Here is a 15054-nt window from a genome sequence, read left to right on the forward strand (position 1 = left end):
AGAAGTGGTAGGAAACGGAAGAAATCCCGAGGAAACTCACGAGCACGATGTTTCTCCACCACAAAGTCCATATGGCGCGTGCTGGGATTGACCCAAGGACCTCAAGCACCAAAATAAACTCTGTACCACCGAGCCACCGCACCCACCTCTTGCAAATTTGAACTACCAGTATTTTCCCAGTGCTCCTTTTCACCATTAGAAAAATGGAATTCCTTCACGAGGAAATTTTTAATCAACACTGTCAATAGTTACATACTTGACTAATAAAAATTTACAGGTATAGCTTTATTATTATATTTGTAAAACGTTAATCAATTTAATACGTATTATAATTAAAAGTATTTATCTTTCCATCCAAAATAAGAATATATAACCAACTTCTTAAACACTTCACTCCGGAGCAACAACTTAAGCGCGTTTAATGATCTAAACAACGGGTTTGGCGTCTCACAAAGGAGAAAAACGAAATGTAAAATCATTGTCTTATCGCAGTCAATGCTGACAACATAGTTTCGCTCGTCACTTACACAGTTAGCCCTAAAAGAGTTATACAGTTACAATATACATTGTGCCACAGTAGCGCTACAGGCGGAATGTGCACAAACTACAAATGAATCTGTTTCTTACCAGTATCAATCATTGTTGCACCCACTTTATATTCTAGACGTGCTTCTGTCTCCCACTTTTTGACCTTGACAAGCAGAAGTACCAGGCTTTGCGAGTTTACAACCGTAAACTCTTTGTGTACATGGTACGCCTTTAGACATTCGAATGACTCTGAAAGCCAAGAACAAGAGTGATGATCGGACGATTCAACAATAGTCTTGCAAGCATATTCAGCTTCCATCCAAGATGGTTGGCGTTTCTGCATGGTTGAAATTATTTTGTTAAATTGTTAAGGATGTTCATCGTTTACTGCAAGCCTTCGAAATGAGTTGGCATAATACTCAGGAGACTAATGCTGGAAACATAGACTCAGAAAGGCGTTCCCACAGCGCATTTGGCAGTTTTAAGTAAATTGTCTACCGGTCGTTAAGAAGGAATAAAATGATTTTGAAATACATGTAGTGCAGCATGATTCACAGGCGTATTGACCTCCTGTCTTTTCATAAGATCTATTATTTTAGGGATCAGGAACTCACAAGTCTGGGTCATCTTTGCTGACAATGAGGTCAAGAAATGTACGTAAGAAATCAAATGCTGGAAATCATCATTAGTCTTCTCAATTGTAGTTACAAAAGTTTGCATGAGATCAAGCATAACATGTAACGAACATTATTTATTTCATTAGTATGAACTATAGTTGCTTTCAAATAAACCCGTACCTCTGTTTTCCCTATTGTTTCTTCTGGTTATGAATGTACTATCCCTAATATTTCCTCTTCGTTTCATATTCCTTGTAAAGGATGATAATTTGTTCCAAATTACTTTTGTTGAACTCTCTGTTTTATGTAATGTTAAGTGAAGAAGTTGGAACTCTAGAATCGAAAGCTTTCGTACATTCTGAGAAAAAATAAACGTTAACGTATAAAATGGTACTAAAGCGAATAGAAATTAAGGTAAATAAAACGAAAAATTGTATGTTGAACTGTGCGGATGCGACGTATTTGTCTCTTACTTGACTGAAATTATTTTAAAATGAAATTCTTATGTGAAATTCGACCAAAGAGAAACGGAACTGGAGAATATCAAAAATTTCATAACGAGAAACTGTGCAATTTACTATTTACTGACAGCTGTACGAGAAACTGTTATCTAATATTGTTAGAGTCGTTAAATTTAGAGGGATTAGGAAGGAATATAGTTAGACAGATTGAAATACAGGAGAACATTTTAAACATTTTAACTGAAAGCTCAACTGGAGAAGGCCATTATAAACACTTAAGTACAAGTGAGATCAAAATAAACAGATAGGTCTTGAAGAAATAGAAATACAAGTTATAAATTAGATGCAGTTAGGGAAGTACAAAAATCAATAGAGAACTTTATGAATGCGACATTGGTCATTCTAGCTCAAAAATAATAGTTTAGTTCATTTGCTACTACAACAGTTGACTTATTTAAACAGACACTCCATTTCAACATTACATTATACATTTCAAAAGACTGAGCACATAGCACAAATTATGAACAATGGATTAGGAATCGGAAGCTGGGAACGGATTTTACATTGCCTGGTAAATTTAACCCACTTCATAAAATATTAATAATAAAAAAAAACTTGTAGGATTCTACGAACATGACTATATGATTATACGGTTATGATAAAACTTATTTGTCTCACTGATACCATAGTCTTTCCTCGAAATAGTTATGAATGTATAGTAGTTATTTCGAAATTTGACACTAAGTTACTGTATTCCATTGCTAGCCAAGCACGTAGCCAGGATTTCTTGAAGAGGGGGGTCCGTGACAAGAGGGGCTAGACCATTCTAAACTATTTTACTGGAACATATATTGGCTCGTTTAACCAGGATTTCATAACCGAGGGGGAGGGGGAAGGAGTTGCGTGACATAAAATCCTGAAGGCTCAGGAGCTTGCTCAATTTAAACTACTTTACTATCAACATATATTAGTTTGTTAGGACAATAAAATGAGGATACGTTGGCAAGTATTTTAATAACAACTTATGAAGAAATCTCGAGTAAATACAAAAAAAAAAAAAAAAAAAAAAAAAAGAATTCAAGAAGATTTACCAATATTTATATCCTTCCTCTGTTTCTTCAAATATAACAATTTTCCTTTCAATATGACTTCATCTATTATAAAAAGTACATATTCACTATATTATAAAAAGTATGTACTCAATAATATCTTGTGAAATATTTTACAATAACTGCGTTCCTTTACCTGTTGAATCAAATTCTAACAGAATTTTCATTCCACATATTTTTTTTATTATTATTCCGTCAAATACTATCGGCTCCAAATAACAGGTTAAAGGAGCAATAGAAGATTGTTTTTGAAATAACATGTTTGATAATGCAAGGATCGATGACGAAAAGTTATGATAAAAAATGTCCACGCTGTTCCAGAACGGCACTATGCTATCGGAAGCTTCGAATCTCCGATCTTGACCAGTAGCTGAAATTCTGAGAATTCCGTATCTTTTCTAGAAATTTCAAATTTCCTGACTCTTTCAGGATATCTTGCTCACCTCGCTACCATGTATTGTAACCAGTGGTGTATTTACGATTTTGTTTCGGGAGGGGCTTTGCTAACTTTCGGGGGGGGGACTTTGCCTGGAAATGTGAAAATTCTGCAAGATATTTCATTTACTTCACTATACTAAGTAAGATTTCGGGGGGCTCAAGCCCGGAAGCCACCTCCTAAATACGCCACTCATTGCAACTAATACAAATCTCCTCACAAGGAAGAGTAACCAAAAGCTTCATGCAGTTTCTTTTTTATTATTTTTAACGCTGATCCTTCTTTTAGTCATTTCATTTTGTTTTTTCATTCCTTATTTTTCATTTCTGGTCTCGAAGGGGGAGGGGGTCCGGACCCCCTTGGCTACGTGCCTGTGTTAGCAATGTATTGGTACTAGAAACAACTGTTAGTGTCTTACGTATTTAGGGTTATCTAGTCATATCTTCAATGTGGAATTTCAAGTATATAAGTGCTCTTTATCACATTTCCTTCTTCACTTATTCAATCTGTGTACTTTTTTAATCTATTTGTTTTTGCTAACGATTTTATCAGTGTACATATTAACTAGAGTGTTCTTTGATTCAATTTTGAAGGCAACTGCTTGAGAAACCATGAAGCATGAAGAGTAAATGTGACAGTTTTAGGAATTTAAGAGTAAGGTTTGCTTTGTAACATTGTTACGTATATAGCTTTTTTACGTTTTCTTTGTTAAAATGATAGGAAACGATCCTTCAAGGGAGCACAGATAATATTTTTCAGTGGTTAATTGAATTATCAACACTCGTAGAATGCTTGTAACCCTTACACGTAAAATATTCTGGTTGCTACACACTTTTGCCAACCAATATTATGCCTTTCAGGTTTATGAATAATATGTTTATTTTGAATATTCAATTTGTGACCACAAAATATTATTTATTACATCTAGCTTTAGGAAGACAAATGTAACCTTTCAAGGAATGAAGTGCTTCTCTTAATTTTCCTGGGCAATATGCACTGCACACATAGGTGAGGCAGGTTTCCTTCGAGAAACTTTATTTTTCTTTTCTATATGGTATATCAAAGCACAATGTCTGTAACTGACCAGGGAAGTACGATTTTCGAGTTTGTGTTTGAAATTCGTTTGCTAAGAAAATTATTTACATTCTTATTTACAACACGACGTTGCAAATTGCGTTCAAAGTAAATTGTACTGAAAGGTTATTTGGAGAGGAGATTTTTAATCTGGTAGCTAGCGGAAACATCTAGTAGATCATTAATACCTTTCGGTGGCATTCTACGGATATTTAATAAATTGATCTCTTTACAAATAGAGTCATACAGACTGATCTTACAAATTCTTTTATTCATCGGAACTATTCAAACGTTTTCAAGTGATATCAATGTACGGAAAGTATTGCACCTATTAAAATAAGCACACCGAGCGGTTAATTTTTGAAAAGAAAATCTGTTCAGACGCAAACAAATGGGAGGTTGTGTATTAGGAAGTGAGAATCATTCAATCTATTCTTCGACATTTAGGTGTAATTTCTTCTTCACTCCTTACAATTATATTTATACTATTCTTTACTATACATAATATAAATCGAAATAAAGCAGAGCCTATTCCATTTGAGAAAGGCAATGATTCCTTTTTTTCTCAATCGGAGAGGTGCGTAGTGCTATTTTAAAAAGTGTTTGATGTAGCAGTGTGCGTTTGAATTCTATGGAATAGGTAAGTACTGGCGCACTAACCTTACGAAATTTCAGTAGACGCTTGTCTATAATAATAAAATCTAATTGTTTATTTGTTTAATTGTAATGAAAATGTGAGATCCTTTAAAACACGTGTTTAAGAAGGGGTAAACTTTACCTTAAATTTAAATTTAACAAATAATATCCCAATGAACGTAAGCTTTTATGTTCTATATCTCTGTGTGTTTGCTGAAGATTTTTCCTGATTTTCGTTTGAAAACAAATTGTGTGTATCGGGTCTAGGTCAAAACCCCCACAGCCAAAACCCCCACACTCAAGAAGTGTCAAAACGCCCACACGATCGGTCATAACTCCCACACAAATGGACAAATCCCCCAAACGCACGAACGGTCAAAACCCCCACAGCCAAAACCCCCACACTCAAGAAATGTCAAAACTCCCACACTATCGGTCAAAACTCCCACACAAATGGACAAAACACCCACACATAGCAACGGTCACAATCTCCACATAAATGGACAAAACCCCCACACAAATGGACAAAACCCCCACACAATCGGACAAATCCCCCACACTCTGAAAATACCGTGATTGCACGTCTTTGTTGCGGCTCTTTTCAACGCCCACTTTAGTGTTTCTGTCATTACAAAACAGTGCAAGAAGAATAGTTTCAACATCGGTTTAAGTGAAATAAAAAATGTTATTAAAAGTACAAGGGCAAGACATACAACCAGGATCTTTTCAGAGTGTGGGAGATTTGACCGATTGTGTGGGAGTTTTGTCCATTTGTGTGGGGGTCTTGTCCATTTATGTGGGGATTGTGACCGTTGCTATGTGTGGCTGTTTTGTCCATTTGTGTGGGAGTTATGACCGTTGGAGGTTATGACCGATTACCAGTGTGGGGGTTTTGGCTGTGGGGGTTATGACCGTTCGTGTATTTGGGAGATTTGTCCATTTGTGTGGGGGTTATGACCGATCGTGTGGGCGTTTTGACATTTCTTGAGTGTGGGGGTTTTGGCTGTGGGGGTTATGACCGTTCGTGTGTTTGGGAGATTTGTCCATTTGTGTGGGGGTTATGACCGTTTGTGTGGGCGTTTTGACATTTCTTGAGTGTGGGGGTTTTGGCTGTGGGGGTTTTGACCGGTTCCCTGTGCGTGCTGGGTCATGATACGTATGCGATAAGGAACAAGAAGTTCTCGCTTGTTGTGAAAATTAAACCTATGGTAGAATTCATGTTACATATAATCATTTACGTATTGTACATATTTTTTCTAATGTTACTTTAAGTAATATGAAGCTTTTGTCTTTTATTTTATTTTTACTGCAAAATCAAGAAAACTATGTAAATTACCAGTTCAACATACCAAATTCATCCTTTTAGGATGAGACGTAGCATCGAATATTAGTCCTACAGCTGCTACTTAGGCATATTAAATTTTGTCATGTACATAATTTCCACTCTCGGGGCATAAGTAGCCAATTATTGAGTCACGTGTTATAAACAAAGTTACCTTAGTATCTGATTTGGATGAATCTTGGAATGTTGAAATACTTTGATATTATACACAAACGTGTGAAACATGTTATGCCTGCGCTTGTTTCTAAGTCAAGTGTAATTACATTAGTGAATTAATTTCTTATCTCTAAGAGAAACGAGGTAAACGATGTTTAATTAACAATTCAAGCCGAATCCTTTTTTCAGAAAGAAAACCAGATAATGGAGGAAGTATACGTACTTGTACATTTTTATTATTAAGATTATAGAAAGTTAATAGATGTAAGTTTAATAAGTTATTGTAATTTTTGGAACCATTTCAACTTATGTTAAACTCGTTAATTTTTTGAAGAGATAGAGATACTTTGGCTAATAAATATTGTGTTCAGTTTATGTTCTCCTTATTTAATTTCTTTCCATCCACTGTAGCTAATATTACACTGTACATGCAATCTACCCGACCGTGAATTGATAATTTTTTTCTTAAGCAACTATAGTAGAGGTACACCTTCCATAACACGGGTTTAGGACACACAATTTTTATTAGTCCACACCTGTACGAATTGACAAAATGTGAATTCAAATAAAAAATCAAATGAAAGCAGTAAATCTAAAGATTGCATATATACGAGGAGAACTAAAAAAAAAGTAAAGGACTTTTGCAATTTCTGAGGTTTGCACTGGGGTTTGGTTACACTGCTAGTATCCAGTGACAGCTGAATTACTGTCATCTGCAACTCTTCTATGCAGCGTGTCACTCTTATTACTGCATTAGTCTTTGGACTGTAGCAGACCGTGGCAACACCATTGTTAATCTGTACCAAGGAGAAAATGAAGGCAGTGACTCACGAAGCAAGATCAGTGGATAGTGCATTTCAAAAGGGAAGAAGTTTTTATGTGATGATGAAAAATCGGGCAGGCGATCGACGTCATAGACAAAGGACGATCTGAAAGTCGTTGAGGGTATGGTGATGGAATAGAGGCAAATCACATGGACGAATTCGCAAATACTTTAAATATTAGTCCTTTTTTCAGCGTCTTTCATCTTACACGACAAGGCTAAATTTACGGAAAGTGTGTGCAGAGTGGATCCCCAAAGAATTGCAACCGACGCAGAAGTCAATGTTGCGGTATAAAATTGATTATAAGTGCAACCGGAAATCTTTTTTCTTCTATTAAATCAAAAGAAACTTGTGAAACGATGGGAAGAGTGTGTTGAAGTGCAGGGAGATAATGTAGAAAAATAATGTGTTTCAGATTGTTATCATTAGAATATACATGCCTTTTCTCAAAAATGTCCGTTTAACCTTTGACTTCCCCTCGTAGATAGAAATACTTTGAAAGTCGAATCTACAAATTATTGGCTAGTGATTTAACTATTTAAATTACAATTTAAGGATGAGAGCACGGAAACTCAGTGGAAGAGCCTTTATGTCTAATACGAAGGGTCCTTGGTTCAAATTATGCCTTGTGAGTAGGTTGCATGCTGGACAACATCGTGTTCATAAAATTTCTCTTTGTTATTCAGTCTTCTTTTACAGCCCCTTCGCATCAACTCCTTTCATAATCCTCCACTTTTATTATTCTTCGTCTTGTCCGTTCTGCATTGAGTAACTGTGGGATGGATATACAGGAAGGGCTAATTAGTTAGAAATTTTTTGGTAAATGTCAAACTTATTGAATAATTTCAATGCCACTTTGAAACACGTAGATATTGACTGGACGATTCTTCAATATGCTTGACAAAGACACCGAAATATCGGTGTTGCTAACGTAGCAAAATTATTATTTTGAATGCAATAACGCCAGGTTTTTGCATACTACTGATGACAAACGTGAAATAACATTATACTTCATTTGTTATTCAATTACAAACTGGAGATTCTACACAATTACAAACATCCATAAACATTCAAATTTTGAACGTATCTGCAAAACATTTAACAGAAAATAGACTTACGTGTCATTGCGTACCAAGACTACCATAACGTTGAATACTGTTATTAGAATATGTCATTTCTAAGAAGTAAAAACAAAGTTGGAAGAAAATGAAAATTTTGTTATTTCAGAAAATGTCACTCTTTCATAAAGTTTCAGTTCGAAAATGTGCTTGGGTAAATATTACAAGCAATCACAGATATGGTATCATAATACACTTTGCAGCTGTTCGAAGTCTCAAACCTTTTCGAAGATACGATGACCAAGTTCGTAAAACTCATTTCAGCCATTTGTAGTTTCGACTTGGATTGAAAGAGAAGGATATGAGTGTAATTCACTAAGGAGCCGACATGAAAAGTACAAATTTTGTGTGACGTTTATTCACACGTATTTTAAATTAAAGTTATTTGCTAGTATATTATATTACATAGAAACTATTTTCCTAGCTTTGTCTTTATAACAGACCAAATATGTAACGAGAAATTTCACATGTGAGGTGTACTTCGTCTGACCTTTCAACATAACACATGCATATCTCCTTGTGTCATTTAATCTGCTCCCCTTCTTAGCCTTAAATATCGCGTACAGTCTCAACGCAGAAATCAATGTCGAAATATATATCACCATACCGGAAGAGGAATATGTCTTTGTTACAGAACCCTCATTGAGAGTTTAATCAATTTTCAGATTTTCATACAATTCTTCAAAGAGCAGAGATGCTTTCAGGTCAGTCATGTACAATCTAAGTTTCTATTAGCACTTTACGAATATGTGGAAAGATGAGATCTACATCAGGATATAGACAAAATTGAGGTGAAGAAATGGAGTAATAGAAGGCAAAGTAAAACGTTAGTTTTATAGAAACTAGTTTAAAATAATTTTTTATGTTATCTAGTTTGCAACAATAATAATTAGCAGTTCTTATTCTGAAGAAATATATTATTCATTTGTGAATTGTACAGGGCCTATACGGAAACAATATACGATTAACCACAAGATTGTATGTGTTGTTCTTTCAAAGCTGACTCAAAGTTCCTAACAATCTCATTGGTACTCCAAACATTAACACAAATATTACTTGCTATCATCAAAAAAACAAAATGAAATAAAATCGTTCACTTTCAGGTCTCACGCTTTCTCGGCTAAGTTAAAAGAAACAACGATGATGAGCAACGAATGAAATGTTGAAATTAAGAGACTGGGTGGAAATAAGGAAACGGGACAACCACGGACACGTAATTTGTCCACCATAACGTTCACTTGGCGTAAACGGGGATCGAACCAGAGACTGGACTTACCAGATTCGAACGATCTACCATTAAGCTACAGCCCCATCAAACAATCAGCAGAAAGAGAAATGGTGAAAAGTAAATAAAGTGAAACTCTTCTACCAGCTATCAGCACAGTTTATTTTTTGGCTTTCCGTTTGCTACGAGGCAAACTTTGCTTCTTAATTTTTTTTCTTGCCGTACTGTAAACGTATTGGAACACAATAGAAATTTGTGAGAGTCATATTAAATGCTAATATTAAATAATATAATTCTAGAAAACAGTATTAACTTTGGTGCATTGTTTTGTTAGTGAAACTATAATGTTTACTTAATCTGTGAAGAAGATGCACACCAAAATACATTCTCACAGTAAGAAGTGCACTTGGTAGTGGTCAAATAACAATGTGACCAATACCTAGACACCAGATTCGCTACGTAGGTTTCAAACAGTGAAACAAGTGACTATTCTGGATTTATATTAATGTGAATCCAGTGTTTTATACTAGCACGTGACCGAAACGCATCAGAAGACTCGATTTAAATCAAACTATCTAATTACTTTAGATTGAAAAATTCCATATGACATTTCTTTTTATTGCTACTTCAATTTTACTTATAATATATAAATATATAAATATATAATATATAATATATATATATATATATATATATATATATATATATATATATATATATATATATATATATATATATATATATATATGTGTGTGTCTCTGTGTGTATGGCTGTGTATGGAAGTGCATCTGCCTTGACGCCTTTCTCTGATATTCTAACTGTTTGGGACCTTCGTGAAACAGTGTAGCAAACCGTGCAAAGGAAAATATACATTCGTAAAGAAATGTAATCTAGAACAGGGTTGGCCTTTCCCATCCGTCCGCACTTTGTTTTAGATAGTGTCGTTTAAAGAAACGTGGGCCGAAATGTCTCTTGTTCACACGAAACAACAAGAAAATTGAACAAGAAAGGTACAAAACGGTTTCCAGGAGTGGGCTTCAATCACAGGTAGGTCGCGCTTTTGATCACCAATCCAAGATGATATGTACTACACTCCGGAGTGAGGTGCCGAATTGCTGTTCCATAAGAGATAGTCCTTTGTAGATTATGTAGTCTCCAAGCGAGTGATTGTATCGCGGGTTACAATTGTGGTTTTCACTGTTCCAAACGGAATCCCAATATCCTCGGAAGGCATAATGTGTCAAGGCGGATTAACTTCCATGCACATACACTGTTGTAGTTACTTGTCGCGTACCATTTATCGTGGAGTCTTGCCCTATTATTCTGCCCTTCGAATACACGTTTGTTTTGCCCGAGTCTTCTACACTTCGTCCCGTCCATATCATCATACATATGGTTTTCGCGGTTACATCATTGGTTTTCCTTTTGTATTTTACCTTACATTGATATATCATACACCCCGCTTCTCATTTCAATACCTTACGCTATATCCAAGATGGCGTCTGTAGAGATGGCCGCCAAGTCAGTGTTATAGCATATCAAATATCTTGATATCCTGGTGCTGCCCATCCTTTCCGTTTCCGACATAAACGGGTATCCTGCGACGTTTACCTTAAATCATATTGTCTCGTGGTGCGTTATGTTGCGGAGCATATCTCCCGTGTTTCTGGATGGGGGCAATTCTAATTTGGCATTTTTTTCTTCTTTTCAATTATATGTTCTCTGGTCGAAGTTTGAGTCGGATCTGATCGTGCCTTGTTCTGTACGTTGCTTGATAGCTACTTTTGCTATATTGTAGATTATCTTGTCATCAATCACTAGACTATTCAATCCGGTACTTTTACGTTTTCAGCTCTAATAGACGTTGTAGCTGGATTGAGGAAGATTGTTTATATTTTTTACCAATTCTGTATTTCCTCTTCTTATTTATGGATGACCGTTTTTCAATTGCTCATTTTGTATTTTTTACAATAATTTTGCAACACTATCTCCTCCTCTGATTTTTCCCCAATAGATAAAAGTACGCTTTTTATCTACTTTTTGTTTATTGTGTTTCAATGCTACTTCAGCCTCCAACATTGTCATCTCATCATATTGCAAATTACAGTTATTCCACTGTATATTCCATTGAATTGGATTAGGTAAATCTAAAACCTCTCCCCAGTTGAAATGTTTTCAGGTAGTTCATTCATTCCTGAGTTGAGCCATAGATTATAATCTTCTCCTTTTAATTTCAACTTCCTTAAGACTGTTTTTTCTCTACATATGTGAAAACGACTACTACCACAATATTTCAAGGTCGACTTGCGATAGGTAGGATACTTCTTTCTGTCATTACTCTTTCGACAGTATTTACAAAACTATTGAGCACTCTTTGAGTAACTACAGATAGATGATTACGAATATGTCATGTTATATTGTTTGCCTTTGTCTTTTGTAAAATACAGGCTTGAACCACTAGCTAATGGTGTCGAACGTACTATATTTAACACTTCTGTATTACTTTACGTCTTTGTACGAAAGATATAACTTTTTGTTTCGATCGTTTACCCTCTATTACAGTTTTAGTAGTATTATAAAAGCTTAATTTCTTAAAAACAAGTAGTCGAACGCTTAGTCACTTCACTATTACTGTGACACTAATAACTAAGTATGTAATGCCCTATTAATAAACTGACAAAATAGAAAAACATGCCTACGACCTGAACGTAAAAAGCAGCATTACAGGCTGATGCTTAGCTAGTTTAGGAGATAAAATGTATATGTCTTCAGTAAATTGCCTAACCACATTTCGTAACTGAGTGGTCATATAAAATTAACAAGAAAGTTCTGTCGCCTTTTCACCCACCACCGGGATACCATTCTACGGTTCATGGGATGACGGCGCCGTGGAGCTTCGTACAAGACCCACTTCTCACCACAGGTCAACACCCCGGCTCCTTTCTCAGACGAGACAGCAAAGAAACACAGATGTCTACTCGCGTTGCTTTCTGGCCCTGAGAGAAATCACGTGGGACCTATTTACCCAACATTTAGTGTTTCCCAGGTTGATGGAGGTGTTGCCGAATGATTTCTGCATGCACACTGAATTGTAGTCCCAGTTGCTGACATATCTGGCTACTGTTCGCCTTAAATGTTGTATTAAGAGCGGGTGTTTGAGTGTTTCACCAGAGTGTTTGAGTGTTTCAGAAGAGTTCTTATACTTACTGAAGCATCGCTGCACTTTCCGCGTAGTAACGGCATCCTCACCAAATGCCTAGCATATATTCCATCTTTCTGCAGTGACATTTGACCCCAGCGTATGCCCAGGTTGGCACAAACTCGTACAGCGTATACATGGTCTTATGTTTACCCTGTTCTTACGGAGGTTCAGTTCGTAACTGAACTACCAAAACCAGGCATTATGTTTGATATACTCCCACCAACAACTGGTCTTCACCTTATCTCCATTCGCATTCATCTCATAATGTGAATGCCAATTGATCACAGACCACCACAAGAACCGACAGAACGTTCTTTTTTCCTTTATGTAATGAAGCATATGGCTCAGAATACACAACGTCTGTTGGCAAAAACTTAAATAATAACAGCTTTTCTAGTTAATCACATTTATAAGTCTCGTAACATTCTTATTGCAACGTAGCAGGTAATGCGCTTTAGTAAATTTGACTTTACATTTAAACCCATATATAATAGATGTATGATTAATTTGGAACTCTAAGAGAGTTTCAGTTTTTCTATATGCAGTATTTCGGTATGATTTGTTTCCTATTCTCCATCAGGGGCAGACAGAGGTCTTTAAGGTTACGGACACTCTCTTCGCACAAAGGCCATGAACATAACAATATAACAAATCAAGTTGCTCAGTTTTTTTCCATAGTAAAATTTGGAGATGTTTTAGTGTACTGCTTTCTGATACCACAGTATCTATCACCTTTTTATTAGAAATATTAATCAAACATTTCTTAATATTTTTGGTAAATAGTACGCCCTTAAATATTTTAAAGTAATTCAATTCTTAAAAATTGTCCTTTGTATCGTGCAAAATCAATAGAAATGTATATGATAGTTGCAAACGTGAAGAACAATTACTATACATATTATAATTCTGGAAAATTAAAAACCAACACATTGGACAATTTTTGCAACACATTTTGCACTATCCTTTCTTGTGAGGAAATATATTATCTTCTAATGCTGAATTTACTTACACGATCAGCATAATCGGTCATTTCTTCTCGGTTATACTCGTCAGCAAGACCGAGTTTCAAGGATTACAACTTGCTTGGAAATTATAAGAGTTCTTTTTTAAGGAATATTTGGAAATTTCTTTACTGATTTTTTTTCAAAGGAAGCGTAAGTTTATTCAAAGCTGTGTCTGCTAGTAGTATACTTGGTTTAAGCTTCTAGTGTCCAAACACGACAAATTAGAACATCAAGTATCTTGTTTCTTGAATCTTAAAGACATACTCGAATTACCCTATATAAAATTGTGTTGAAGCCTTCGATGCAGTACCTGGACATTGGATCAGAAGCATCTTCACATTCATAAGGAAGCACGTTTTTTTTTACCGCTGAAGACGAGTTGTCATTAGAAGCTAAAAGGAAATCACATTCTAATTCTTTAAATCTGTTATTGGCCCATTCTGGAAATCGTTATGCTGCATTTTTAACGAATTCAAAATCAGCTCTCTGGTCTTGTAGTTGGATCAGAGTAGTCTATACCATTCAAAATGACTGCAATACATCAGCACCCTGTGATTGCAGATAGTTTGACAGAGTAGTAGTCATTTGAAGCATTCTCAGAACTTTTTTTTTTACTTGAGAAGACCTTATTTATATGCTTCCGCCTTGCACTTATTCTGGTTTGGTATTTCCTGAAAAATCAATCCCAGTCGCTCTAAAAGTTAAGAAAGACAGTCATGCATATCCTATCCAAAAGTGAATCTAATTTTAACCGTCAGATTTTGTGTTCTAAAATTCTCTATGGAATGGATCTATGTACAACATTATTGTAAGGAACACGATGAAGGATGTACGAATAGGTAATTCAAACAATACATATTTTCAATATTGACTCACTAGATTTTAAAGCGATATTTTTTTACTCACTAGAAGCATACTGTATAATTCTGACAGTAGGCACTCCTTTTGCTATCATCAAGAGATTTCCTGAACGCACTGTAAATAGGTTCCTAACTGGTTACGCCACATTGTCTCTACGCTACTTATTATAAAAATTATATAAAGAAAGAGTTAAATGCTATTATGATAGCAAACACATGTACTTTAAACCAATTTTTCACTGCATTTTCATAGAAACGAATTTTCTTCAACACGTAATTAAATGTCTAATTGATTTTTTTTCTGTTTAGTGAAGTCAAAATATTAATTATTCATTGAGTAGCCACACAAAGTTGCAGTTGCATAATACGGGTCGATGTTCTATATATCCATAGCAACGAAATACTCACTTCATAACAAAACACAAACATAAAACACTATATTGAACTCAATTGCAGTATAGT

This window comes from Thermobia domestica, chromosome 7, assembly GCF_964235325.1.
Source record: "Thermobia domestica chromosome 7, izTheDome1.hap1.1, whole genome shotgun sequence".
NCBI lineage: Eukaryota > Metazoa > Arthropoda > Insecta > Zygentoma > Lepismatidae > Thermobia > Thermobia domestica.